Source organism: Podarcis raffonei, chromosome 10 (assembly GCF_027172205.1).
Source record: "Podarcis raffonei isolate rPodRaf1 chromosome 10, rPodRaf1.pri, whole genome shotgun sequence".
NCBI classification, from domain to species: domain Eukaryota; kingdom Metazoa; phylum Chordata; class Lepidosauria; order Squamata; family Lacertidae; genus Podarcis; species Podarcis raffonei.
This window is the reverse complement of record NC_070611.1, coordinates 24,404,479-24,431,541: the sequence shown is the minus strand read 5'-3', so window position 1 is coordinate 24,431,541 and position 27,063 is coordinate 24,404,479. Positions and strand designations below refer to the sequence as shown.

Genomic DNA, 27,063 nt, shown 5'->3' with positions numbered 1-27,063 from the left:
AGGTGGGAGAAGATAAAAAAGTACTGCTAGGCCACTGAGTGGCAACCAAGGAAAGAAGGGAGGTGGGGCACTGTTGTTATGGAAGAACACAAACTAGTGCGCCTGTAGGCAGTACTGTTTCCAAGTTCTTTCTAGGAATGTGATATAAAAGCTGGTTTATTTAATTGAAAATGAGACTTCCATTCAGATATGGTGCATGTTTGTAGGCAGCGTGAAAACCCTATCTATACTTTTGGAAGATGTTTGCTACAAGCACTGTTAAAATGTGATGGGTTGACCAGAGTACCACACTCCTGATTGTTGTGTTGTTTGTGTATGCCACTTAGGCTTTATAACCAAATTAAGCTAAAGCAATTCAGTTTAAACAAATTTACAGCTGCCTTAAAGCATGTTTACCCTGTTCCAGTGAATGAAACTTGTAAGTAAATGGGGTTAGGATTGCTGCCTTGTAAATATATTTAGGATCAAAGTGATTCAGATCGTAAGTATTTCATCTTAAAATTATGCTATCTGACTGTTGTTAGGCCTTTTGTTCTCTTTTGTTCGAAATTAAGATAATTGCTTCTCAACTTGCTTCTCCGGCACACCAAAGTTAATTTATTAGCATTTGGGAACTAAGTGTTACTGTTTACTAGGTTAATATTGGGGTAGGTTCTTGGTAAGAATTGAATAATGTATCTTTGTGTGTTGTCTGAGTCAAATTATGAATGTGATGTTTACTTTCGTGAACTGAGAATGATTTAGGACACAGGTCACCGAGAAGTACTTTGGTATGATTGTCAGTGGAGAAAATTGCAAATCATAGTTAAACTTGGAATGCTATCAGTTCCATTACAAATATTGAATACTAATTTTGGGGCACTCAAACTGATTACTCTTCTGAGGCTTTTGTCAATGGTGTGCTAGAAATAATATAAATGGTCTATTGTAAGAGTCCTGCGGCATACATCTCAACCGTCCTTAACACAAATACACAACACTGAATAGTTTAGATTTAGATTGTATCACTTCATAATTGTTATTTTTCATAGATAGTGGTTATATATAAGCTTTTAAAACTGAAATGGTAGAAGTAAACTCATTCTTAAGCAAAAGCCAACTTCAATCTTAAGCACACATAATAGGGATAGGGGGAATAAGTCCCATTGAATTTAATGGGGCTTGCTTCTCATTAAACTTTGAGCTGTTACAGTAATCATTGCATGTAATAGTTCACAGTATGCCTAACATACTGTATTGCTAGTGCACTCTATATTATGCTTTTCCATTCACGTGGCAATGATTTTCATGTATAAAATTCATATTGTTTGAAGAAACCCTTGCTTAAAAATATGTTAGGTTGGATACATAATAAGTTTAGTGCCCCTTGAAATTAGCAGGACAAGTTATGTCATGATCCATTACTTAAAGGTAAAGGTACCCCTGCCCTTACGGGCCAGTCTTGACAGACTCTAGGGTTGTGCGCTCATCTCACTCTAGAGGCCGGGAGCCAGCACTGTCCGCAGACACTTCCGGGTCACGTGGCCAGCGTGACGAAGCTGCTCCTGCGAACCAGCACCAGAGCAGCACACGGAATGCTGTTTACCTTCCCGCTATAAAGCGGTACCTATTTATCTACTTGCACTTAATTGTGCTTTCGAACTGCTAGGTGGGCAGGAGCTGGGACCGAACGACGGGAGCTCACCCCGCCGTGGGGATTCGAACCGCCGACCATGCAATCGGCAAGTCCTAGGCGCTGAGGTTTTACCCACAACGCGACCCGCGTCCTGATCCATTACTTAGGTGGGGCCTAATTTCCACTGACATAGGCTGCCGTACCTGAGTGCAAGTCTCATTGAACTTGGTGGGACTTACTTCTGAGTATATGTGTAGGATTGCATTGTGGATCCAATCTGCTTAGGATCAGAGTTCAGACGGAGCTGTAGCTTGGTGGTAGAGCACATGCTTTAGATGCAGAAAATTGCAGCTTCGGTCTCTGGCATTTCCCAGTAGGGTTGGAAAAGTCTCCTATCTGTAACTCTTTAGAACTGTTATCACCCAATGCAGGCAATACTGTGCTAGCCGAATCAGTATAACAGCTTCGTCTGTTCCTAATCATTCTGACATTTATCTCTGCTTAAGCCCATTGACTTCAATGGGTCTAAATAGGATTGACATTTGACCCATTTTTTAAAAAGAGAATAAAATGACCAAGTGCTTTAAGGCATCGATTTTTTAGAGCAAGTTATGAAAAATAGGATGATGCTCATCACCAAAACTGTCATGTAGTAGAAGACTAGAATTCAGTGCTTCCTTGGCGCCTTTACAGAACACTGCACTAAACTATGCTTAGGCCTTCTTTCTCCCCAAAGTAAATACAAAGGACACTGTCATAATTCTGACTACTGGGCACTTGTAATCTGTAGAAGATACAAAGGTCTGAGCACCTCTGAGTTTGTACTGAGTCGTTGGGCAAATAACTCTTCCTCAGAGTGGTCTGTGATATTCCCAGGGAGCCTCACATTGGTCTATCCATGGGTGGTAACTATGGTCAGTCTTTCAGCTACTCCATTGAGTGCAGAATTCCTTTAAAATACCTGCTGCTATCACCTAGTGGACTTGGAAAGAGCGACAGGATTCTATCTTTCTATTGTTACTCAAGTACAGACACATGGGGCTAGATATAGTTACCTAAGCATCCACCCACACACCAAGACAGTCAAACAAGCATAAATTTAATTAAGGAACATAACATTCAGCTCAGTAAGTCTTTTTCTATCCAAATATCTTTTAGTTGTGGTTTCCAGATCTAACATACTGTCTGCCTTAAGTTTCATCATAACGGTTTAAACACGATGACAACAGAATTGTCAGATTCAACGTATGAGTGTGAGTTGCCCAGAAGGTCCAACAATGGTCACATTTCACTTCAGAAGAAGAAACTTCTCAAAGATGAGAGGCTTTGTTAAAAGGAAATTGAAAGGGAGAGTGAAGAGGGCAAAATATCTTTAGGATGCTTGGAGGTTATTTAAAACCACAATAGCAGCTCGGATAGAATATATAATTTAGATTAGGGAAGGTGCAGGAAAGTCCAAAAGAAAACTGGTGTGGCTAACAAGCAAGAGTCAAGCAAGCTATAAAAGGCAATAAGGCATACTTTAAAAAGTGTAAATCCTGACATGAGGAAAATATAAAAGATCACAAATTCTGCCCAATTTTGTAGGGGTCGTTTAGCAGCTTTGAAAGTGTCAATTGTGAGGTTGTTTCAAAATTTATTTTAATTTCTGTATTACAGTGGTACCTCAGGTTAAGAACTTAATACGTTCTGGAGGTCTGTTCTTAACCTGAAACTGTTCTTAACCTGAGGTACCACTTTAGCTAATGGGGCCTCCCGCTGCCATTGCACGATTTCTGTTCTCATCCTGAAGCAAAGTTCTTAACCCGAGGTACTATTTCTGGGTTAGTGGAGTCTGTAACCTGAAGAGTCTGTAACCCGAGGTACCACTGTATTTTAAATTGAGATGCTGTTGTTTTGCTTCAGGGGCAAGAACATGGTAACAATAAAATAATAATATTTTAGAAGCCTTAAAACAAATAGTGTAAGCCTCTAACCATCCCAGGAAGATGTTGGAGTAGTCCATAACAAAGGTATGAAAGGATTATTGGAGGATACGGAGATTGCAGAGAAGCTGAACAAATACTTAGCATTGATCTTTGCTATTGAAGATACCGGATCGAGATAGGTGGGTTTGAACTGTGTGTGCTTTCTGGGAGGGTGTCGGAAGAATGGCCAAATTAAAGTGATGAGAGATGGAGTTGTAGGGCAAATAGACAAATTAAAATCATCAAGCCACGCTGTCTGAATGGCATATACCCTAATATGAAGATCTTCTAACAAAAATATGCAACTTGTCACTAAAATCAGTTTCTGTGCTGGAGGATTGGAAAGTAGCCAGCATAAACACCAATCTTTAAAAAAGTATCCAGGGGGAGCTGGGAAATTACAAGTCCATTAGCATAACATCTGTCTTGGGTAAATTGGTAGAGAAGCATAATTAAAGCCAGAGTTGTTAAACATAGAAGAATAAGGTTGCTGTGGTAGAATTGGTGTGGCTTCTGCAATAGGAAGTTCCGCACATTTGAGAATACTTTTTGAAGGTATTCTCAAATATATACATATATTCTCATAAGCATTATATACTTTAATTTCATGTTATGGACAAATTGCCCCTGAATAAACTTAAATGCTCATAGAGTAAGAAGCAGGCCTTTTATGCATTAATGACTGATTAGAGAACAGAAACCTTGAGGATATAAATAAATCAAACAGTTTCAAAATAGGGGATATGACTCATAGGGGTACCCAAGGATCTATAATAGGACTAGTTCTGTCTAACTTGTTCATGAATTGATCTGGAATTAGGCAGTGAGCTGCTCAGGTTTGTGGATAACATCAAATTATCCATTGTGGTGAAAACCCAAGTAGACTGTGATGAACACCAAAAGTATCCTTCCAAACTGGATGAATGTTGATGAAAATGCTAAATGAAGTTCAATTTAAAACTTTAAAGTGGTGCACATCTGGGCAAAAGCTCCTAACTTCAGCTACATTGATAGTATCTGAAGTGATTGTGAATACCCAGGAAATGGGTCGTGGGATTGTGGTGTTAATATTATGTGCTACAGCATTGAGGAAGGCTAATACTGTACCATGATCACGTTTATTTGTTAATTGACTGAAAACAAAATTGCCAATATTATAATGCTGTTGTATAAATCTGTAGGGTGGTTATGAGAGAGCAACTTAAATAATTTGTCTCGGAAAGGATGTAGAGTTGGAGAAGGTGCGTAAAAGAGCAACCAAAATGATTGAATTAGAAGCTCTTTCTCTATGGGAAAAGGCTAACCTGTTTGAGGGCTTTTTGTTTAGTAGAAAAGATAAGAGGGCATGAGATAGATTTATAAAAACTACATAAAGTGGAAGTTTTTCTCCCTTTCTGATAATACTAGAATTTGGGGTCAACTACTTTACACAATAGGGATGCGGTTGGCGTTGTGGTCTAAAACACAGAGCCTAGGGCTTGCCAATCAGAAGATCAGCAGTTCAAATCCCCGCAATGGGGTGAGCTCCCGTTGTTTGGTCCCAGCTCCTGCCCACCTAGCAGTTTGAAAGCACGTCAAAGTGCAAGTAGATAAATAGGTACCGCTCCGGCGGGAAGGTAAACGGTGTTTCCGTGCGCTGCTCTGGCTCGCCAGAAGTGGCTTAGTCATGCTGGCCACATGACCCGGAAGCTGTCTGTGAACAAACGCCAGCTCCCTCCCTATAGAGCCAAGATGAGCGTGCAACCCCAGATTCGTCCGCAACTGGACCTATTGGTCAGGGGTATCTTTACCTTTACCTTTACTTTCCACAATACATGATTGATTTATAGAATTAACTGCCACTGGATGTGTTCATGGCCACGGCCTTTGGTTCCGTTAAAATGGGATTAGACATGGAATATAGGTCTATAAATGGCTGTTAGCTATGTGAAACCCCTGGGTTCAGTAGCTGTATTTTTCAGACAATCAGTTGTGGGGTAGAGAATTGATTAATAGCAGAGATTAAGGACTGCTGCCATCATACCCAGCTATGGAAACATGTTTCCAGAAGCATCTGGCTGGCCACTGTTGGATTTGGTAGACTTCTATTCTGACCCAGCAGGATGGTTCTCATGGTATGTTCTTAGTGGATTTTATGTTTTGTCTTGGTGTACCTCTTTACATCTTTATCTTGTTCGTTGAGGGGGGCAGTTGCTCAAGGAAAATACATTGCCTGATAAATTGGCTTGGGTGCATTGGTAGCCATTCATTGGACTGAGAGGGAGAAGTTCTGTCTTTGCTCTTGACTGGTAAGCTCCTTCTGCAGATCATGGGAGGCCAACATGGATGCATGTGATCTTGTCAAGTGTAGCCAACCAGCCACTTCCATAGTCCTCTGATTAAGAGGTGGAACTATACGAAACGGCACAATGCGCTTATATGTGTCTCCAGAGCACAAGTCTTTGTAGTGTACACACATGCTATATTATAAATACAACCAACAACGGTTGTAAAATTGTAACTAGTTGGCAATTATTAAACTGTGGATGGAATTTGAAGTAGCTCTAAGGAGATTGCTCCATAATTGCAAGCATTTATGATGGCTTGATGGAGTGATCTTCCCTGTGGTGTGCTGTTCTGGGGTTGTCCTGACTGCCCCATCTAATTGGAGGGGAGGGGGGAAGCCCCATTGCACTAGTGGGAAAAGTTGCAGTGGCTCCGACTAGTGCAACTTTTTAGTTGAATCTGGCCCTGTGCCATTATGATTCCTTTTTTTCATACTTCCTTCTGAAGCCAACATTCCTCTTTTGAGTTAATTGTCAGTAGGAGAAGTTAGACTGTGTACCTTTGTTGCAAAAAGCAGGTGTTTTCTGGAGAGAATGATAGGGCAGCCAGTGCCTGTTCATAAATAAAGGGCGTGTTCATATGTGACCAATACTTCAACCTGTGTAATGTACAAAGCCATTGCTATCTGATGAGTATGATGTAATATATAACATTGATGGCCACTTACAGATTCATGTTTTTGATTCATGGGAATATTTCACACTTTGAAACTGGTGCTGTCATTCATTTCTGCAAGGTCCCATCGTTCTGCCTCAAGATGCCACAAAGTTCCATCTTGTGTGTCATGCTTTTTAATACTTTATGTTAATGTTTTCACAAGATGGACACTCCTGTAATCATCAAATAGTTCATGTGTTAAGTTTCTGCATAAACTCAGTTTTTGACTTAGTTTCCTTGTCTCCCAAACTGTCATGCTGCAGAGGTGGAATTTGCTAGAATAAAGAGAGTGGAGAAGGCTGCATTTTTAGGTTCATTTTAAAATTCATTTTATTTATTTACTCCTTAGGATAAAGGAGTTGGAGATTGGTTAGCTGCTAGATTAAAGTCGTTTGACACTTGCATCATTTCACTCAGTTGATATTCAGTTATTTGGTACTGCTAATAGATCCCTTGTGGTTATATTTGTTCCATTGGCTCTGTCAAATTCAGTGTTCACTACTTTTGGTCAATGGACAGTTGCATCTGTGCTGTCAGGCTAGTCCTCTTGAAGTCTGTGTAGGGGCCTGTAGAGCTAGATTCCTTCAGAGGAGGTATACAGTTCTTATGAGATGGTTATAGAAGTAGAACCAGAAGCTGTTGGTTTCATTTCTTTTACTACCAGCTCTTTCTGTTGCTTCAGTGGTTTTCTTGCTGCTGTATTTCTTAATTCACCTGGATAGCTCAGTTGGTTAGAGCGTGGTGCTGATAATACCAAGGTTGCGGGTTCGATCCCTATATGGGACAGCTGCTTATTCCTGTATTGCCGGGGGTTGGACTAGATGATTCTCAGGGTCTCTTCCAATGCTACAATTCTATGATTCTGTCTTGTGTGCTTTATTGGCTGACTGCATTCTATGCAGCATAGTGATATCATGTAATGTTCTAGATCCGGGGTAGCCAACTCCCAAGAGACTGCGATCTACTCACAGAGTTAAAAACTGGCAGTGATCTATCCCCCTTTTAAGGATTCAGGTCAAAGTTGTTTAGCTTTTTTTAGAGGAGCTAAACTTGTTGAGTTTCGTTGGGGGGAGACAGTGATCTACCAGAGATCTACCACAGACGACCAGTGATCTACTGGTAGATCACAATCTACCAGTAGGGCGTGCCTGTTCCACATGGTCAAGTTAAATCAAAAGCTTGATGTTGATGCAATGCTAGTGCAGCATACCTCTTTGAAGACTGTTGACATTTTGACATTGGAGAGTTAAAAATATACTGATTTTTGTCTTCTCGCTATAAAGGTATGGAATATATTTTCTCCTCTCTAGACACTCTTCTTTCTTGGCACTGTCTCTGTTAAAAGTTTAGAAGTAACATTGCGTTCTTAATGGCTTTAGTCCCAAGACTTGGAAAAGCAAGCATTTGTAATAACATTTGTTTCATAACTAAATTAGAAACATTTCAGTTTAAACACAAATAATTGAAGGAAAACTGAGATGAGCAGGTTGCTAGAATCAGCTGGAAATTTGAAAGGATAAGATTTTTGTGGAAAGTGGCCAAGCAAAGCTTGGGATTGGATAAGAAGCCGAGAAAGGTATAAAATATTTGAACGGTATGGAAGTGACAAATGATGTTATTTTTAAAAAGTCTATATGTGTGGTAAGAGAAATTGGCTTTTATTTTTACCTAATAATAACTGTTTGCTCCGGGGGCTGGAAGGGAAGTTGTGGAGGGAAACCTTTCCAAAATATTGTTTTTATTTTTAATCTTAGTAATTCAATTTGAGTTGCCTAATAAAAATATTCCCTAGGCAATTCTATTGGACATCATTCTGGGTCTATGGGTGGACAGACATTATGTCGACAGTTTGTGATGTTTCTCACATGTACACAACCTGATGAACAGCAATGTGGGCAGTATTTTCTGGGCAAAATAGTGGTAACCTGTTTAGACAAGCATTATTTGACCTCTTTTGCTCATATACACAAGAAATGATCATCCTGAACAGATTTCATTTCATCAGCACAATTAGGCTTATTAGTAACGACTGATTTATTGTATATTTAAATACATGTTAGGAAATGGAAGAAGCAGCTGATAACATACTTTTAGTGTTGAATGAGCCAGAGAGGAATAGAACTGTTGGAAATTGGTGAAGAGTTTTGTTACAAGCATATGGCCCCAGGATATGGTATTAAGGCACATAGAGTCACCACCTTGCTGAAGCTAAGCAGATCTAGGGCCTGGTTTTTTGCCTGGATGGGAGATTGCCTGAACATCATGTGTACTCTACCTTGGGTCCCATGATGGAGGAAAGATGGGGTATAAATATAAGAAAAACACACAGGTGTGATACTTGAAAATGCTAGTTGGAGAGTTTCTGTTTCGAGAAATGCTAATAGATGCAAATATGGAAAAGAAATACAATCAATTCTTGCATTAAAATGTGCATTAAGTTTGAACTTAAGAAAAATGTTTGGATTTTTGTATCTTGCCACTGAGTTACAGTGGTACGTTGGGTTACATACGCTTCAGGTTACATACACTTCAGGTTACAGACTCTGCTAACCCAGAAATATTACCTCGGGTTAAGAACTTTGCTTCAGGATGAGAACAGAAATCGTGCTCTGGCGGTGCGGCAGCAGCAGGAGGCCCCATTAGCTTAAGTGGTGCTTCAGGTTAAGAACAGTTTCAGGTTAAGAACGGACCTCTGGAACGAATTAAGTACTTAACCCGAGGTACCACTGTATATGTAAAAGACTTTGCTCTTGGTGACTATGCAGCTCTTCCACAAAGGAGTTACCAGTTCATAGCTACCTTATACTGAGCCATTTGTCTACTTAGCTTAGTATTGTCTACACTGACTGATAGCAGCTATCTAGGGTTTTAGACAATGGTCTTTCTTAACCCTACATGCCAAGGATTGCACCTGGGGCCTTCCGACTTCAAAGCAGATGCCTAGCTGCTGAGTTGCAGCTCTTTCTTGTTCAGAATGAGCAAATATAGAGTGGGTATTCTACTTTTTGCAGTTACTGTAATATGGAAATGTGATTAGTCTGAAGTAATGGATGGCTCTAAAAAGAAGGGGCAACTTGGATTCATTAGTACCTGTTTGAAAGCTTCTTGATGGCATCCATTATGTGTTGTTCCTCCACTCATTGCATCCCCAAATATAAGTTTGTTTTTTTTAAAAAAAAAGTTTTTCTCAAAGTAATGGGAAAATAAGAGTTCATAGAAAACACAAACATAAAGTTTTCTGGAGTTAAAAATAGGAATTAAAATATTTATGATGGCGCACAGTGTTGTATGTGAAAGCACAGATAAGGCTGTGGTTACATTACAGTACTTACAGTATTTTCATGACCTAAAATTTAAAGTGCAAAAGACCTAATGCAGTCAGGTATAAAGAGTCTGCCAAGATTGTTGATAAATAGTTATGCTTCCCCCTCCCCTTCAATATTGACATTCTTGTAATATTTTTGTAAGAACATATCTAAACTTAATGAGGGAATAGTGTTGGGGGAAACATACTGATGGTCTCGTGTACTGTACAGTTAGCGTAGCACAGAATATATGGAGTATTGCTGGGCATATTGTAAGGATAATTTTTCAATTGAAAACCAATTAGCATAGTGTATGAGCACAAAGAGTGCAGGAATATGATGTTAGTTTTGGAAATGATCATGAAATGCTTTCACCCAGAAAATTCATTCAGACTTGCTTGTTATCAGTCTGAATGAATTTAAATTACTTTTAAGGTTGTGATGATGCCAGTAAATTGTTCTTAGTGCACAATAACTGTCTAAGTACACCATGTAATATGTATGGTCAATAGTTCACAAAATGGTTATAATTTACAGAAAGAGCAATAAAGTCTTGAAAACATATCTGTTCAGCAAAGAGAAATCAAGGTTTATTGAGATATAAATTAGCAAAGAAACATTTGTTGTTTGCTTATGTTTTAGGTGACTAATGCCTTGTATTGCAAAAGGTTAATTTGGTGAATAAAGTTGTAACCCAACTTTTTTCCTTCTGAAAGCTTTCTAGTGATGTTGCCCAGAAAAGGACATAAAACAAATCTAAATAGGTTTTAAATATATATAACTTATAAAAACCCCTGTAAAGTTTATTTAAAGATATTTTGGCATTCTTTTTAACTAGGAATCAGATGATAATATCGGCATCCCAGCTGGAATATGCAGCTTAACGAGAGTGCATAAGGAGTCACTTTTGAAGGGAAAAATACTGAAGTTAGTGTGGCACTGCAAAAACTTTTCATTTAAAGGGGGATTTTGTGCCCTTTCTTTTTATCCATTGCCCATGAAGTGGCTCTTTAATATCAAGGAGCTATTTCCCCCCCCCCCTGAGTTGAAAATTTGGATTTGAGGCTCAATGATCACTTAGAACACCCATTTTCTCTCTTTCTCGTTGCATTTTGAAGCACACTTGCTTTGACCCATCCTCTAGTTTCTCCACATTTGGTCCCCACCCTGCACTCAGCTCTCGCCTGTGGCTCCTAGAAGCTGTCAGCATTCGCAGTGGCCCCACCAGGTACCTAAACCAGGTCTCAAACCCTCATTGATTTAGAGACTTGGTCTTCATGTGAAGACACGCTACAGTGAATTGAGCAGACGAGACCAATAGTGGGTCCAACAGTCGAGAAGGTGGTTTGTACACTGCCTTCTGGCAACTCCTGCAGCCAAGCTCTATTGCTCTACTTTCCTTTAGACCACATCAGTGAGGCCGAGAGGGGGGTCTTGTTATCTGGGCAGCCCAGGACCTCCTTACATACTGCCCATGCTTGTGTCTCAGGGAGGTCACTTCAGTGCTACAATTTTAGCAGTTTGACTTCACCCCTGGAAGTGCAGTCTATTGTTTGTTTCTTGAGACAGACAGATGCCAACAACTGTTGCCCCTGGATGCAGAAGTACATTTCCAGTCTGCCTCGGTATAATAATTAATAATAATTCATTATTTATACCCTGCCCATCTGGCTGGATTTCCCCAGCCACTCTGAGCGGCTTCCAACAAAATATTAAAAATACAATAAAACATCAACCATTAAAAACTGCCCTAAACAGGGCTGCCTTCAGATGTTTTCTAAAAGTCAGATAGTTGTTTATTTCCTTGACATCTGATGGGAGGGCATTAGGCCCTCTTCCTGGTTCCCTGTAACTTCGCTTCTTGCTGTAAGGGAACCGCCAGAAGGCCCTCGGAGCTGGACCTCATTGTCCGGGCATGCATCCCTGAAGTTCAGTGCAGTCCAGGTTGGCATGTGATGTTAATATGCACCTGCATTAATTGTATGCATGGATTTCCATTACTGTATACCTTACTCTATAATAAACAAAATCTATTATATGAATGCCGTTAACTGCAGAATAAACCTCTGAAGTTCAGACTACTATTTCTTTGGTTAAAGAAGAAGAAAAAATGTTTTGCTTTTAATGGATTTGTTTTTGCCTTTTTGCAAAATGTGTGTTAATATTAGCACAATTTTAGTTGTAAATAAGTGATTTATCCCCAGTATTGAGAACCCCTTTCTGTTCTTCCACTTTGTAGGTTTTTGATCGCTTGCCTGGGTCTTTATGTTTTGGAGCTGCGTTTCTGCTTGAGTTTTAAGTGTCTGTATTGCATTAGTTGATCCGTATGGAGTTCATGTATGGGGGCTGTTCTTTTGACTGGGGCTTAGGTTGTACTTGCTGCATTTGGATGATCAAATCCTGTCTTAATAAACAAGATTATGCATGAGCTTCATGTACCTGCACTCAACCCTTGTGCTACTGTGGGCAAAGAAACCAGGAACTGCAGTAAATGATAGCTTGCTGTTTGGTGTGAACAGTGAGCTTTTTAAAAAGCCAGAGTTTGGAAGCCAATTTTTAAACCTTAGTTTGACGTGCTCAGAAGAGATGTGGGAAGGGGCTGCATGCATAGGCCCAAATTTGTTTACTCTTTTTATGTCTGTTTATTCCTTGCTCAAACATTTCAACTATATTTGTATGTTAAATTTGATAACTAAGGCTCAGCTGTTCGTGTTTACTTTTGTTTTTGTAAGTTGCTGAGAGCTCATCTATATTAGGAGGACATATAGCCTCTTAAACAAGGCGATCACCATCACAAAAATATTTAAAAATGCCTCTAATATTTATTGAACAATAAACACCTGTACTTTTCATTGTTAACTTTAATGTTTATGGGAACTCATTTTGGGTGCTTTAACTGTTGCTCAAAAGATGTAATCTCCCATTTCAGGGACCGCTTTTATGGGTCTAGGTTTTGAAGCAAGTCTCTAGGTAACAGTATACTCGGTCATGAACTCTTTTCCCAAGAAAGCAAGGCTCCTGAGCCACAGAAAGTCACCAGTTGTGCAGACGTCGAAGAACCCCAAAATAAAAAGATAAGTTTCAATAAGTGAGTTTAAGTGAAGTCTTGATCCTGGTTTGTGTGCTTTTATGGCATTAAGCAGTCGCATTTTTGAACTTTCTTTGTAAATACCAGCACTAGAAACCGTCTTTATAAGGCAAAACAGGAGAGCTTCAAGACTGAATTGACAGTCTGTTGATCTGAGAATTAACAAACTCCTAAAATTACACGAGTTGGCAACCCTGGGATAAACATGTCAGTGTGTCTTTCCCACCTTTAATTTGTCATCAACTGGTACTGTAAATGGAACATGCTCCTTTTGTGATTGCAGAATAGGACTATTAATTGAAAGTACCGTTTTCAGGCTATTTTGGTGATATCTTAGTGAATTGTAAAGTTCAGCCGTAAACCAATTACCCATGCTATTCTGGCCAGGTTGAACTGTGTTGAAGTCTGTGAGAAACAGACATGTCATCTACTTGATTTCATGACTCTGAACATAGGAAGAGCCTGCTGGATCAGGCCAATGGCCCATCTAGTCCAGCATCCTGTACTCACAGTGGCTGGTCAAATGCCTGTGGGAAACTGCAAACAGAATTTGAGCACGCCCTCCTCTTGTTGTTTCTGATAATTGTTATTTGGAAGCATTGCTTCCTCCAGATGTGGAGGCAGAGAGCACAGCCCTCTCCTCTGGTTTTATATTTTAGCCTAGCCATAGAAATTAGAACAGCAGCATGGAAAGGTGAACAGGCGAGTCCTTAAAATGTTTACCCGATTGAAGGGAGGGGAGTTGTTAGAACAGTTCAACCACCAAAAAAGATAGTTCAGTTCGTCAGGTGCTGAAGAAGGAATCATGTGTAAGGTAACCAACAGACCTTGGTTTTAAAAACTGCAAACGTTGTGTTAAGATGGCTAGGATTAAAACAAACAAACAAACAAACAAACATAGTGGGCTTTTCCTCTTGGACTTACTGTTCTGGAAAAGGAGGAGACTCATATAATTGGAAGGGACTTCATGGTTTATGTTGCTTCAGATTACGTCTGTACATCCTTTTGCAGCCAAATCCAGATTTAGATAATCTTCCAGGGCATTTACTGTGGTCAGAAAAAGTGAGATACTGGATTAAAGTATATGAGTCAACAGTATATGTGGATTTGTGAAAAAATATTGGATTTGCCAAATAGAACAGGGAAATGTAGGAGGTGACATATCAGATGTACTCCTAAGTACAGGATACTTCCCCATTGGTTGCATCCTGGTTGGACTGGAAATGAGTATACTCTCTGCCTCTTCTTGTTGATGTGAGCTGCCCTAGTTGCCTTCTTCCAGTGTGTCTCAGACTATGCTGTTGCAAAAGATGCATGAGTGAGCAAGCTTAGGGGCAGCCAGCCCTAGACACACATTCCCATTTGTCCACTAACATGATCTTCTGTGTGCCGCTGCTGCTGAATCTACGTTTATTTGAGGGTGCAGCAAGCAAATGAAACACATAGCAGTGAGTGAGTAGCAGTAGCAGTAGTAGGTGTTGGAAGGCAGAGTTGTGTATGCTGAGCAGCTTGCTTTGTGTCCCATGAGTGAGCTAGCTTGCTGCCTTTAGATGCAGTGAGGATGGCATCTGGTTGCCAATGCTGAAGCAAAATCCACCTGTCAGTCTGGATGCCTTCTGTGTGCCAATTTGTGAGGTGGGAGAGGCATCCTCTTGCCCTCCTCTGCAAAAAATAAAAAATTGTATTGGGTAAGCACTATAACATCTTAAGGTATTGGCAATAGATTGTCTATAACGCGGGTGGCACTGTGGTCTAAACCACTGAGCCTCTTGGGCTTGCTGATCAGAAGGCTGGCAGTTCAAATCTCCGTGACAGGGTGAGCTCCTGTTGTTCTCTCCCAGTTTCCCCCAACCTAGCAGTTTGAAAGCACACCAGTGCAAGTAGATAAATAGGTACTACTGCTGTGGGAAAGTAAACGGTGTTTGCGTGTCCTCTGACTTCTGTCATGGTGTTCTGTTGCATCAGAAGCGGTTTAGTCATGCTGGCCACATGACCCGGAAAGCTGTACGTTGACAAACGCCGGCTCCCTCTTCCTGAAAGTGTGATGAGCGCCACAACCCCATAATCGTCTTTGACTGGACTTAACTGTCTGGGGGTCCTTTACCTTTTTTTAAAAAAAAAGCAACCTATAAATACAGTATCATGCTGAGGTTTCTGTAGGAAAGGACAATCCTGTTGTAGATGGATAGATTTAGTTAGTTTTACAACTGCTGCTGCTGAATAGATTTGCATGCATTTTGCAGTGGACTACAAGATTGTCATGGCAGGTGTTCCTGGTACATTTATGTTAGGTATGGCCATGGCTTGACATTCTTTACAAGGAGATTACTATTTGCAGAAATGAATGTCTTCAGGTTAAGTCCTCCGCTGGCCTGGGGCGGGGCCTGAAGCCTCAAAGGACTGCTCTGCTGCCCAGGAGGACTCCCCTGTGAGTGTCTGAGGGCCCTGCTCTTGCCACTTACCATCTGGCCTGGGGTGGGGCCTGAAGCCTCAAAAGGACTGCTCTGCTGCCCAGGAGGACTCCCCTGTGAGTGTCTGAGGGTCCTGCTCATTCCCTTTACTTCACCACCACACCCTATGCTAGAGGCTTGAAGAAACCTGCCAGTCTCAGCACATCCCAGATTGCCTCTCTTTGGGTGCCTGAAGGCTAACCAAACCTATGGGATTCCCCCACTTATTTTGCAGTCATTCTAGCTCTGAGATTGCAGTCTTGTTTTCAAGGAAGAAACATCTCAGGTTATTCACTAACTTGCTATTCAGCCAGTGACAGAACAGACTGCTTTCCCGCAAGCTTGGGAAGGGTTAATTTTTTTAAAAAAAAAATCACACAAAAATTATTATAAGCCTATTCCGTTATGAACTTTCCTCTCGTGTGAACCATGGTGTGTCTTCCCAGTTGGGAGGAAAGGGATGTGTCAGAGCAAAGCATGCTTCAGCCTACGGATGCAACCATCGCATTGCAACATAAACCATTAAATACATCATACCTATTTAGAAGAAGAAAAATAACACAGTAGGCAAAATTGAGAAAAATGTGCACTGATACAATATACTATAAAGGTTTTGGAAGCTGGCTTTTCATCAAAGATATGTCAGTTTTCTCCTTTACACCTAATTCATCTTGCTTTCTAAGCAATTATGAAAATGCTTAATTCATACTGCACATGCTAATTTAAAACAGCAGTGATCACAGCTTTCTGAGCTCATGTGTTCTAATTAATTGAACTTGACCATCTCTGCTTACAGAACAGGTGAATTCATGCCACAGTATCAATTCAGGGTTTGTGCCTATGTGTTTCTGTAGATTGAATTGCAGTTTGTTTTCATTTTTCCAAGTTAATCTTTGAATAACTGCTAAATTGCCATGTATTCGTTACCAAATGTACTCAGTGCTGTGACCTTTTGAAATCTACTTAACTTGTTCCACGTGTGTACCAGCTTTTCATAAAAGTTATTTCAATTGCTTAAATGTAGTCAGTTTTTAAAAAAGCAGTACTTCTGGTGCGTACACACACACACACACACACACACACACACACACACACACACACACACATAATCTCTCTCTCTCTCTCTCTCTCTCTCTCTCTCTCTGTAAAAACAAAATAATATTTCATTTAGTGTATTTTAAATGTTTAAGGTGATTTCTACATGTAGAAATTACAGCTGCTCTTGAGCTATTGGTGCTTCTGTTTTGGATGATAACAACTTTGCCTTTGTAAATACCCTTTTGTAAGGCATTCATAACTCACAGGCAAATGATAGATACTCATGGATGGGCTTTGGAGCAGATGGGAGGAAAGGGCATGGAGAACAGACATAGGGTAGCATTGCTAAGTGTTGACAGTGCTAGGAGGCAGATTTAGCCTTGCCAAACCTGCAGTCATGGAAGGAGAGGAAGGTCACACACTGGTATACTCCCAAGTCATGTAAAGTAAACTAAGCAATTTGACCACTAGTGACAGCAGGGTTGTCTTCCAGATCCCTTGCCTATCTGTTTTTGGCTTTTTGTTTCCACCCAGCTTGATGTTAATGTACAACATATATGGTTGTAGCATTAAAGGATGGGAATGAAACAGGTAAAAGAGCAAGGGAACAGCAGGATATGCTGTTAGCAGACAGACAAGAGAAAAGGCCTACTTTTGATCACACTTTTTTGTATGACTGTGTTTTTTTGTGTGTGTGTGTGTCAGTTGGGTAAATATTAACAGACTAGATTATGACTGTAGCCTAAGAGATTTTGTTTTCTCTAGATAGCTGGAGAGGTTTTAAGGCTGTTTTTTAAAATTATAAATTTAAATTACAGTTTCAAAAATTACAGTTTCAAAAATATTTTTTAAAACCTATTTGAAATACCTTTATATGCGTAAGAAAGGATAAGAAAGATTTTAATGTAATTTGAGTAGTGTTCTAACACTGTAGGAAGAGATCTGACAGATTTGTATTAAAGGTTTTAAAAAAATAATTTCATCAACAACTAAAAGGCTTCATTCTAGATACCTCGGTAGTATTTGAATACGGAAGATTGTATGCATTTTTTGTGAAGACTTATTCCCCTTTGTGCTTCACAATATTACTTTGAAATAATAACATCAGTGGGACAATTTTGGATCAACTTGGTTTTTTCCCCTCGCATGTTAATTTTGGTTTTACTTTAAACATATTGTTTGCCCGTCTTCTAAATTTGAGGGAAGAACACTAATCTGTGCTCATTTATTAAGAAATTAAGAAAATAGTTTATATAATATTGAGTGAATTAGTGATTCATTTTTTTTAACTACCTCTCCACTATTATGCATAATCTCCCTAAAGTTCTTAACAAAACACAATGGCTTTTTGATAAGATGTTTTGATGAGACATTTATCCCTTTAGAGAGAGGATCTCAGATTCCTCTAGGCAGTTCCACAAACTATACTGATCCTGAGAGGAAATCTGTGGAGCTCATTAGGATCACCTGCAATTAAAGAGAATTACCCTAAATCATACTTATTTTGTTTAATTATTTATGAAATCTGATCTAGCTGAATTTTTGTTATTACAGCAGCAGCAAAATACAGTTTGCAGAATCATGCACTGTTTTACAACATGACGACAGTGATGTGCTAGCATTCACATTTGATGTGGATATTACACATTTATTTTATAGTTTCTGAACCTATAGAAACACTCCCAAATGTAAGATAAACTTGTGGACTTTCTCCCCATTCCAGAAAAAGCAATTGAAATAGCTATGATTTTGAATGCAGATTTAGTAAATTACTGCATTACATAACATTTTCAGCTGGACGTTAAGGCCACATTTGAGCAACAGTTAAGCACTTTTTAAGACCCATTAATTTCAGAAGCATGTGTTTTTGTAGGTTGGCCTGGTAAAGAATGATAATGATGAACTAGTAATTTGAAGACCAAATTTAGATTAGGTTTGACATTACAGTTCATGGCAATATTTTTATTAAATAATTCCATTTGTTTATAGGACAACCACAACAGGGCCAGACTGCATACAAGTGACCCCATGCTCTCTAAGAACAACTTGCTAATATTTCTAAAGTTTCTGTAGTGGTATATTTCTAGTGGTGCTAGTCATGTTATGACAAGTTTGGAAACATTCTCATAAAGAAATAAATAGGAAAAATAGAGAGAACATTTTAAAATAGCAGACTGTAAACCTTTCCTATCTGAATGCTACCCATAGACCTTTTGAAGCTTTTTCTTATTAATTGCCTTGCTGTTGCAGATTGAACTAACCTAGGAATGAGAGTCTTTGAGAGCATGAAAAAATAGGATTTATGGTAATAAAATATGCTGATGCCATGGTAGGTCCTGTGTAGATAGACAGCCGTAATCTCTGTTGAACAGTACTGTATGGACCTGCATGTCTAAGCAGTGAAAAACCAATAGTCCACAGCAAGGTTGTGCAGCATTCACAACACACAAAAACAGATACAAGATTCTCACAATAAGATTGTGAGAAAATCTTACAAACTTAGTAGTAGTAAACAAAACCAATAAAACATTTATATAAAAACACAGGTTGAAATTTGAAAGGGGGGGGTAAATGCTGTTTTTATATTTGCAAAATTATGTAATTGCCCAGCTCTTAATAACAGTTAATTGTTATAAGTGCAGTGTGTTTTAAAGTTTAATATCATTGGCCATAATCCACTATGGCTGCAACTGAGGACAGGAAAGGAGCATGCTCGTAGCCTGAAGTGCTTTGCGAAAGTTGAATCAGCAAACCAATGGAAAAGCAGTTTATCCATTCCTTTGGATGATTGGCTGCTATAAAAGCTTTTTTTATAAAACCCCTCTTGCAAATTTCTGTTCTGCCCATGTCTAGCAGGTAGCATTCATGACAGAACTATAAAACCCAAATCAGTTTTAGAGAGGCTGTGAGGGCCTAGGATGCACAGGTACGTACCAGTGTGTAGCTGCAAATGCATTAGCGCTGGGGTAGTGAGTAGTAAAATGCCTTCCATAGGGCCTACAGTTTGTCTGAAAAACATCTTTTTCTGCCATTCAGAACTTGGTAGCTATTTGCTAAATATATAAGTAGACACTTTAACCTTGTTTTAAAAAGGTAAAGGTAAAGGGAACCCTGACCATTTGGTCCAGTCATGGCTGACTCTGGGGTTGTGGCGCTCATCTAGCTTTATTGGTCGAGGGAGCCGGCGTACAGCTTCTGGGTCATGTGGCCAGCATGACTAAGCAGCTTCTGGTGAACCAGAGCAGCGCAAGAAAATGCCGTTTACCTTCCTGCCGGAGCGGTGCCTATTTATCTACTTGCACTTTGACGTGCTTTCGAACTGCTAGGTTGGCAGGAGCAGGGACCGAGCAACGGGAGCTCACCCCGTTGCGGGGATTCGAACCGCCGACCTTCTGATCGGCAAGTCCTAGGCTCTGTGGTTTAACCCACAGCGCCACCCGCATCCCTTAACCTTGTCTTATAATGGATTAAAAGATAATTCTTAAATGCATCAGGTGTAAAAGGAGTTCACTGATTTGTGCATGTGACAGCTAGCACCTCAGTGTTCAGTGTTTTAAGTGAATGCCACAAACCATCACAGTGCTGCTTCATGTGTTACCTTTGGCTGTTTTCTTCATGCACAAGAGTAGTAAAGGAATCTCTAATACATGTATATCTAGGCCAGTGTTTAAGTTCACACGTACATGAAGCTATTGACTAGGAGCTAAGAGAATGAGTCCTGTGTCAGAACTCCCTCCTACTCCCCAAGTTGTGTATTTTGCTTAATTAGTAACTCTCTAATTTGTGGCCAAGCATAGTTTGTACATGCCTTGCAGATGAATAGGTTTGGGTTGGTGCCCAACTCTAGTAGCTTCCATGGAGCTACTTACCTAATCTCTGTAGAAAAGAGTTGCATGCCTGAAAATTAGTGTGGACTGCATTGCTTGCAGTAAAATGTGCATATGATGTGCACTTGGATGGAAATTCCTATCAAAAGGTACATTCAGTTGAAAGTAAGGATGAAATAATATGTCATTTTCAAACTCACACATGCAATCCATCAAATGATATTGCGGACAAATACTGAAGCAGGTCTAAGATAAGGGAAGCTTCCACCCATTGCCCTGACCCTTCTGTCTCTCTGCAGTATCCCCCCACCCAAGGCTTTACATTTCAATACAAAATTGTTTTAAATTTTAAATATTAAGCTGTAAAAGAAAAAGTGGAGGGGGCGCGGGAGAATGTTACCCAAAAGGTAGGAGTAAATTGCGCAATCTGCGGTTTTTTGGTTTTTTGCAGATCTGTGCCTGTAGAAAGTAACTTGAGTTTTATTACAAAATCTTGTGGCCGTAGGGTTGATTTACAAAGTAATTCCCAGTTCCGTGTAATCTGTCCTAACCTGCGACTGGGCTCATACTCATGAAGAAAAGGGTGTGTTAACTAGCCAGTACTTTACTACAGCAGCAGCAAGGTCCCCATGGAAATTGCATCCATGTGCAGCTTCATTTCAGTTTGCGTTTCACTGTGGAATGGAGAGTTCATTGTTTCTTAGTTGCAGAGGAAAAACATTATTAACTGACCCTCAGATTGTAGTATGGCTAGATGAAGAAGGTTCTTAGGCAAACCTGAGTACCAGGATATGTCCCTCTTCATGTTCCTCTCAGCTCTCTTTATAGCAGAAGGCAAATAGGGAGTTTTTGAATCTTTTTTGTTCTCCAACAGAATTCGAACTCACTCCCCTTCTCAGTGGTCATCTCTCCTGTAGAAAAATACAGATTGGGAAGCATAGACAGTCCCTGGAATATTTCAGCCACTTTTCACAGCCACTTGGCCTTCCTCTTAGCTGTGACTCCCACTGAAAGGGTTTGAAATGTACAGGCAAACATCTAGCAAACTGCAAAATGAAGTCATGTGTTACTTGTGCCTCAGTTATTTAACCTTCGTGCAAGCACCCTACAGTTCTCCAATTTGAAGAACCGAGGTGTTAAATGCTAGGAAAATGACACAAATATGCACACACTGTAAATTTATGAGCAAATGTAATGCTGTAGCATTTAAAACTTAACTATAAATGTTTGAAAATATTCCTAATAGTGTTTGTAGCATGAGTGCAGATGGTGTAAGAAAATGTTCATTTTTATTATTACTCCTCCCTAGATACTATGATGAACCAGAATGAACAATTATTACAACTGAGAGTTTTGCAGGCAGGGCTTTTTTTAAAAAAATATTTACACAATATATTGCAGCTGCCTTTTCAGAGCTGCCACAATCCCACAATGAATACACATTTAGCTGAATTTAAAGTGTGTTTGTACACGCATCTGAATGTATTCACATGCAAGATGATGCTGAACCTGATAAACAGACAGGCACACACAGACAAACATGCCAAGTGTGCATATATTGGCAGAGGAACAGGGATATTATTATCACAACCATTGAAATCTGTAGTAGAACCCATATTAGATTGTATTAAAAAGAAACCATACATGACTTCAAAAAAATGTCAGGATTATATTTGTAGCTCTCACGTGTAGGATCATCCTTACTTTTTAGTTGCCTCTGCCTTTAGAAATGTGCAGAAGAAGTGTTCTAATCTAGAACCAGTGTTTCAGTTTTGTGCTTTTATGTAGGCAATGGGTTTGTTCGTGTCCTAGCCCAAACCAGGGCTTGGTGGTACTAGAATGAAACCCGTGCTTGCATGCTCCCTTCTCCCCTGGGCACTTCTTAAAATGCTTCGCTTCATTCCACAAAGGGACCATGGTGGGTTTCCCTAGACCAGGGGTCAGCAAACTTTTTCAGCAGGGGCCAGTCCACTGTCCCTCAGACCTTGTGGGGGGCCGGACTATTTTTTTTGGGGGGGGGATGATGCAAGAGTACCACAAGCCCCAGTGGCTGCTTACCTGTGTCATGTGAGCGGCCGGGGCTGGCGGCGGTGGGATGATGAGTGGCGCGCGAAAGGGCTCCGTAGGGGGGCTGCTTAAAATGGCGGCCGCTCGAGCGCAGCTGCTGCTGGCACCAACAAAGCCCAGCCCCCTTCCTCCTCTAGGCAGGGTGGGGAAAAGCCAGGAGGAGGGAGGAGGTGCCGCCGCCGTGTGAGGGAAAGGGTGGGAGTGGGAAAGAATGTGTGCAGTGGCGATCCATGTGGCGATTCCTGGACCGTCCGTGGCCCAAATCCAGAAGGCAGTTGGGCCTGATCTGGCCCACGGACCCTAGTTTGCCTACTCATGCTCTACATTGCTAAAGTTCAAGGGAGAACCAAGGGAGAACCATCACCTTAGCTACCCATATAATCTAACCTGGCAGCACCTGTCTCAAGAAGAGAAGTTGCTATGTTGGTTCGGCTACCACCTAACTCCCAGACCTAGCCAGCGGAGACCTAGTGCTGTGCTCTTTGCTACCAACAGTTAGAGGACGGCACACATACATAACCATTTGTGACTGCCAATTCTGGGATGGGCAGGGAGGATTCTGGGAAAATTAAAATACGATGCAAGATCCCCCAGCATATCTTAAGTGGTGTGTGTGTGTTAAGGATAATGGTTTAATTTCCTGAAATAGGAATGTTTGCTTATGTTTAATTACTGTGTACTTTTAACATGGTTCCCCACCCCCTTTGTCAGTAGCTCTCATGGGATTGGGTGACTGTGAGTCACGTGAGAGAGGCATCCCATTCTGTTGTGACCGTTATTCCAGTAACTTGTTTTGTAACTGTCTTTCTGCTTCTCTCTATCTGTGAGGGAGAATGGCTGCTGAGAGAGGTTTCTCAGGATACTATTGTGTGTCAGTGTGATCTGTCACAGAGGAAGATCCCTAAAAGTTAATAGGGAGAAACCTGTTCAGGAGCTCTTGTAAGGAACAGAGAGAATACTGCTGAGGTGAAAGTAAAAACCGTTCATAAGAAACTGTAAGGCCTGAATGAGATCTACAATTCAAGTGAGAATGTACCCATGTTTGAATAAGCATGCTTTTGTAAATATATTCTTCTCAGTTATATGTTTATGAAAGTAAAGTTCTTTACAAAGTCTTTACAAAGAAGCTATCAATCACCTAGAAGAGGAGTTAACTTCCTAGCTGTAAGCTACTCTGTTACTTTGCATATCACCAAAATTTATACACCCCGGCCACACACCAGTGTGTATGTGACCTGTTGGTATACAAAGACACATTCCTGGCTTGCTTTTGATACCAGCATGTCTGTGGGAAACCAGCTTCACTGACAGAGAGGGTGATTGGGTTTTCACTCCAGAAGTGTTTCTGATGGAGAGGTGCTTCCTAATGTATAATTTAAATATTTATTTTTGTAAGAAGAAATGCACCAAAGCCTAAGTAATATATTAAGTTATTTGTAATAATACTAATAACTACAACAGGTTTAGCTTTTTATTAGTGAGCATAGGAGAGGGGAATTATTTTGGCAGTGGTTGTGTGCCTTACTTTGTTGTTTTTTTAAATAAAAAAACTATATAATGGTGTATCAAATATAGTATAAACGATAGCAATCAGAATTTGATATTAAGCCAAGTAGATTGCATTTTAAAATTCTGTCACTTATTTCTACACGTAAATCAAATTTGGATGAAGATGCTTTACGTCTTTGTTTGTACAAGGAAAAAAGAAAATATTTTTCCTTGTAGAGTAATGAAGTATTTCTAGACAAAGTGGATTTATGATTGTAACATCTTTTGACAAGCACATTGGACTGTAGAAAGAGCATCCAACTTGGGGCTTGGGGCATATGTTGCTACCTTCTGCTAGCATAGCTCCAAAGCAAGTCACTGTTCGCTGAGGGTCAGGTTCATGCTTTCAGATCAGAGAAAAGTAAATATACGGTTGCATTTTCAGAAGTGATAATTTGTAATATATAATGTAAATAGGTTTGTACGTAAAGATGCTCTGACCTATTTATGTCATGGACTGATGGGATCGATGTATTCAAGCCTAGTCTATAAAAGTAATTATGCAAAAGTGTTCAGATCTGAGCCCATATGGTTTAAAAGGTATGGTGGGCTGGAGACCTAAACTATCACTACTGATAAACCTTCAGGGGCAATAGCCTACTCTTTTGTCTGTCCGCTTAGGGCAGGGCAGAATGAACAGTCGCCTCTTACTACTTAAATTAAATGGTAGTCTGGCTAATATGGGAGGGGGTCACCAACCTTTTGGGACCTGTGGTCACATTGGCAAACCAGAGAAACTGCTGTTAACACCACAACTAAACACGCTGCACTTGGGTACAACAGAACACTTCTTTCAAGCCTACTTCCAGCATGGGGAGGGGACTTTGTGATTGCCAGAGAATGCCTCTGTGAGCTCATTGGTGACCCCTACTTTAGATGAAAAGATCCCAGGGTATGTAGAGCTTTAAAGGATAAAACCAGCACTTTTAAATTGAACCTTGAGGCAGTCAGGTAGATACAGTCATACCTCGGGTTACAGACGCTTCGGGTTGCGCACTGTGCCGAACCCGGAAGTACCGGAATGGATTACCGGAATGAATCGCTGTGGGTTGCGAACACGCTTCCCGCACGGATCACATTTGCAATCCACTGTAGTGGTAAACTTTTAACATGGGTCATTCCTAGTTAATAATCTGGCCACTGCATACTGTACCACTTGTAGTCTTTGAACACAGTTGAATTGATAATTTGAAGGCAATAGAATACCCCTGCAGGTGTTCTTCTCAATATGGTTGTAGTGGTATGGAGGAGAGCAGGGGTGTGCAAGATGTGCCTGCCCTTCGCCATCCATGCATTGGGGGAGATGTTGGAAGCAAGGAGCTTGGTCTTTGCGCATAGACCCCCACCTGCCCATTTCCCACACATGTGAAAATCAGGGTTAAGGGGCTAACAGAATCAGCCCAGCTCTCAACCTTTTAATCCTTTTCCCTATTGTTAGCCAATCTGAGTATGTGCAACTGAACTGAATATATGTTTCCCTCTCCTTTTGTCCAACGTTATGTTATGAGTACTTTGGCCCTGGGTCCTGTTGCATATATTGATGACATTTATATAAGTGCTAATAATAATGTGTTTTTATGATTAGACCACCAACCTGCTGAAAATGACTGTAAGTGTATGGATTAATAAATAACTGTTTTATGCATGATTGAGATTTGCTTACACTTTGAATGATGAGTCTCTTTAAGAGTGGATCTGATGATGAGGATGGGAGTAATATATAGATTTTAAAAATGTGGATTCTGCGAGGCAAAATAGAAATTTAGCTCAACCATGTGTAGAGCAAAAGTATTAATATGTTTAGTTTTAGTTACTTATTTTATAGTTATTTTGTTATTTCACCTGGCTTGTTGGATCATAAACTATTATCATTATCATTATTATTGCTGTCATCGTCAACAACTTTTGTACCTTACCCCTTGAGTCATGGGGGATTCCCACTTTATTGAGGTAGACCATGCTTTGAGAAAGTAACAGCCCCAAGCTCACCTAATGAGCGTTATGACTGATTGGGAATTTAAATACACAGGTCCTTGATCAAAACCTAACAGTCTAATCACTACACCACCCTGGCCTTTAACACACCAAAGACTATGGATTTGCTCCTACTTTCCCAGATGTCTTAACTTTCTGCTGTAAATCTGTGATCTAATAATGACAAATGCATGCCCTGAAAAAGCAGCAGTAAGGGGGCTTTTCTGTGTAAAGGCATCTTTGCATGTTACTGAAAGTTTCCTGCTGCACATACACCTTGGTGTGAGTTCGCACGCAGGAACAACTGTGAACTTTATTGTAATTGAATAGGTCAACTTGCCCCCAAACAAAACAATTTGCTGAGGCAATGTTACAATAAGGCAAGCGTGAATTCAAGAATTTACCAAACTAATTTACGTCTTTTGGGGTGGGTGGGGGGAATTGATACGGTGACAAAATTACCAAATGTGTGTTGAAACATTCTGTGTCACACAACATTTTGACCATTCATTAACAGCTCTGTTATTTTTTAAATGATTCATAACTCACTATTAAAAATCAATCTCAGAGCAGGATACAGCATAACAATATAGAATAAACAACCAAATCACTGTAACAGTACATTAGAAGCTATATCGCAGCACTATGAGAGCAGGAAAAAAACCCTTAATCAAACTCCCGAGTATGTAAATATGTATTTACAAGACATATAAAATCCATCATGGTTGATGTCAACTGAGTCTGTGAGGAGAGGGCATTCCACACCTGGCTGCCTTACAGAGAAGGCCCTCTCACCTGCTGCTGCATTTTGCAACATCAGCTAATGTGGCATTATTAAGAGTCTTGAAGACTAGGCTGGTCTGTAGGGAAGTAAGGAGTCTAATGAAGTGTACCAGCCCTTGTGTATTATGAATAATATCATAAAATTATTGCAATTTATATAAATTCTTATTACAAACACCCTGAAATTATTTGCAGGAAGCATTTTTATTGTCTTCTACATATTTCATGTATTTTGGTGGATATTCCATTTCGAGAACATTTTCTTTTTCCATCCTGGGAATTTAACATATGGATGAAGATGCTGCGTTGATTAGTTATACAAGATCTGGTGACCAATATTTAATTCAGGTTGTCATTTCTGAGCAACAGGACTACAGATGGCAAGGTTTTGACTGCCCATCACAGCCCTAATACCTCAG

General features: G+C 40.1%; 1 protein-coding gene across 14 annotated transcripts in view; it reads left to right on the top strand.

The window, feature by feature from the left end:
* The window catches only part of FOXP2 (forkhead box P2), a 349,270-nt gene that overhangs the window by 4,651 nt on the left and 317,556 nt on the right, over positions 1-27,063 (top strand). Inside the window, exon 1 of one of the 14 annotated variants that reach the window (XM_053406892.1) lies at positions 23,247-23,363. The exons of 12 other annotated variants lie outside the window; for them this stretch is intronic. The gene's annotated coding sequence lies outside the window, so the exon portion shown is untranslated. Of the gene's footprint in view, positions 1-23,246; positions 23,364-27,063 lie in introns of those variants that run through there. One more of the 14 variants, XM_053406894.1, reaches the window with a different exon arrangement.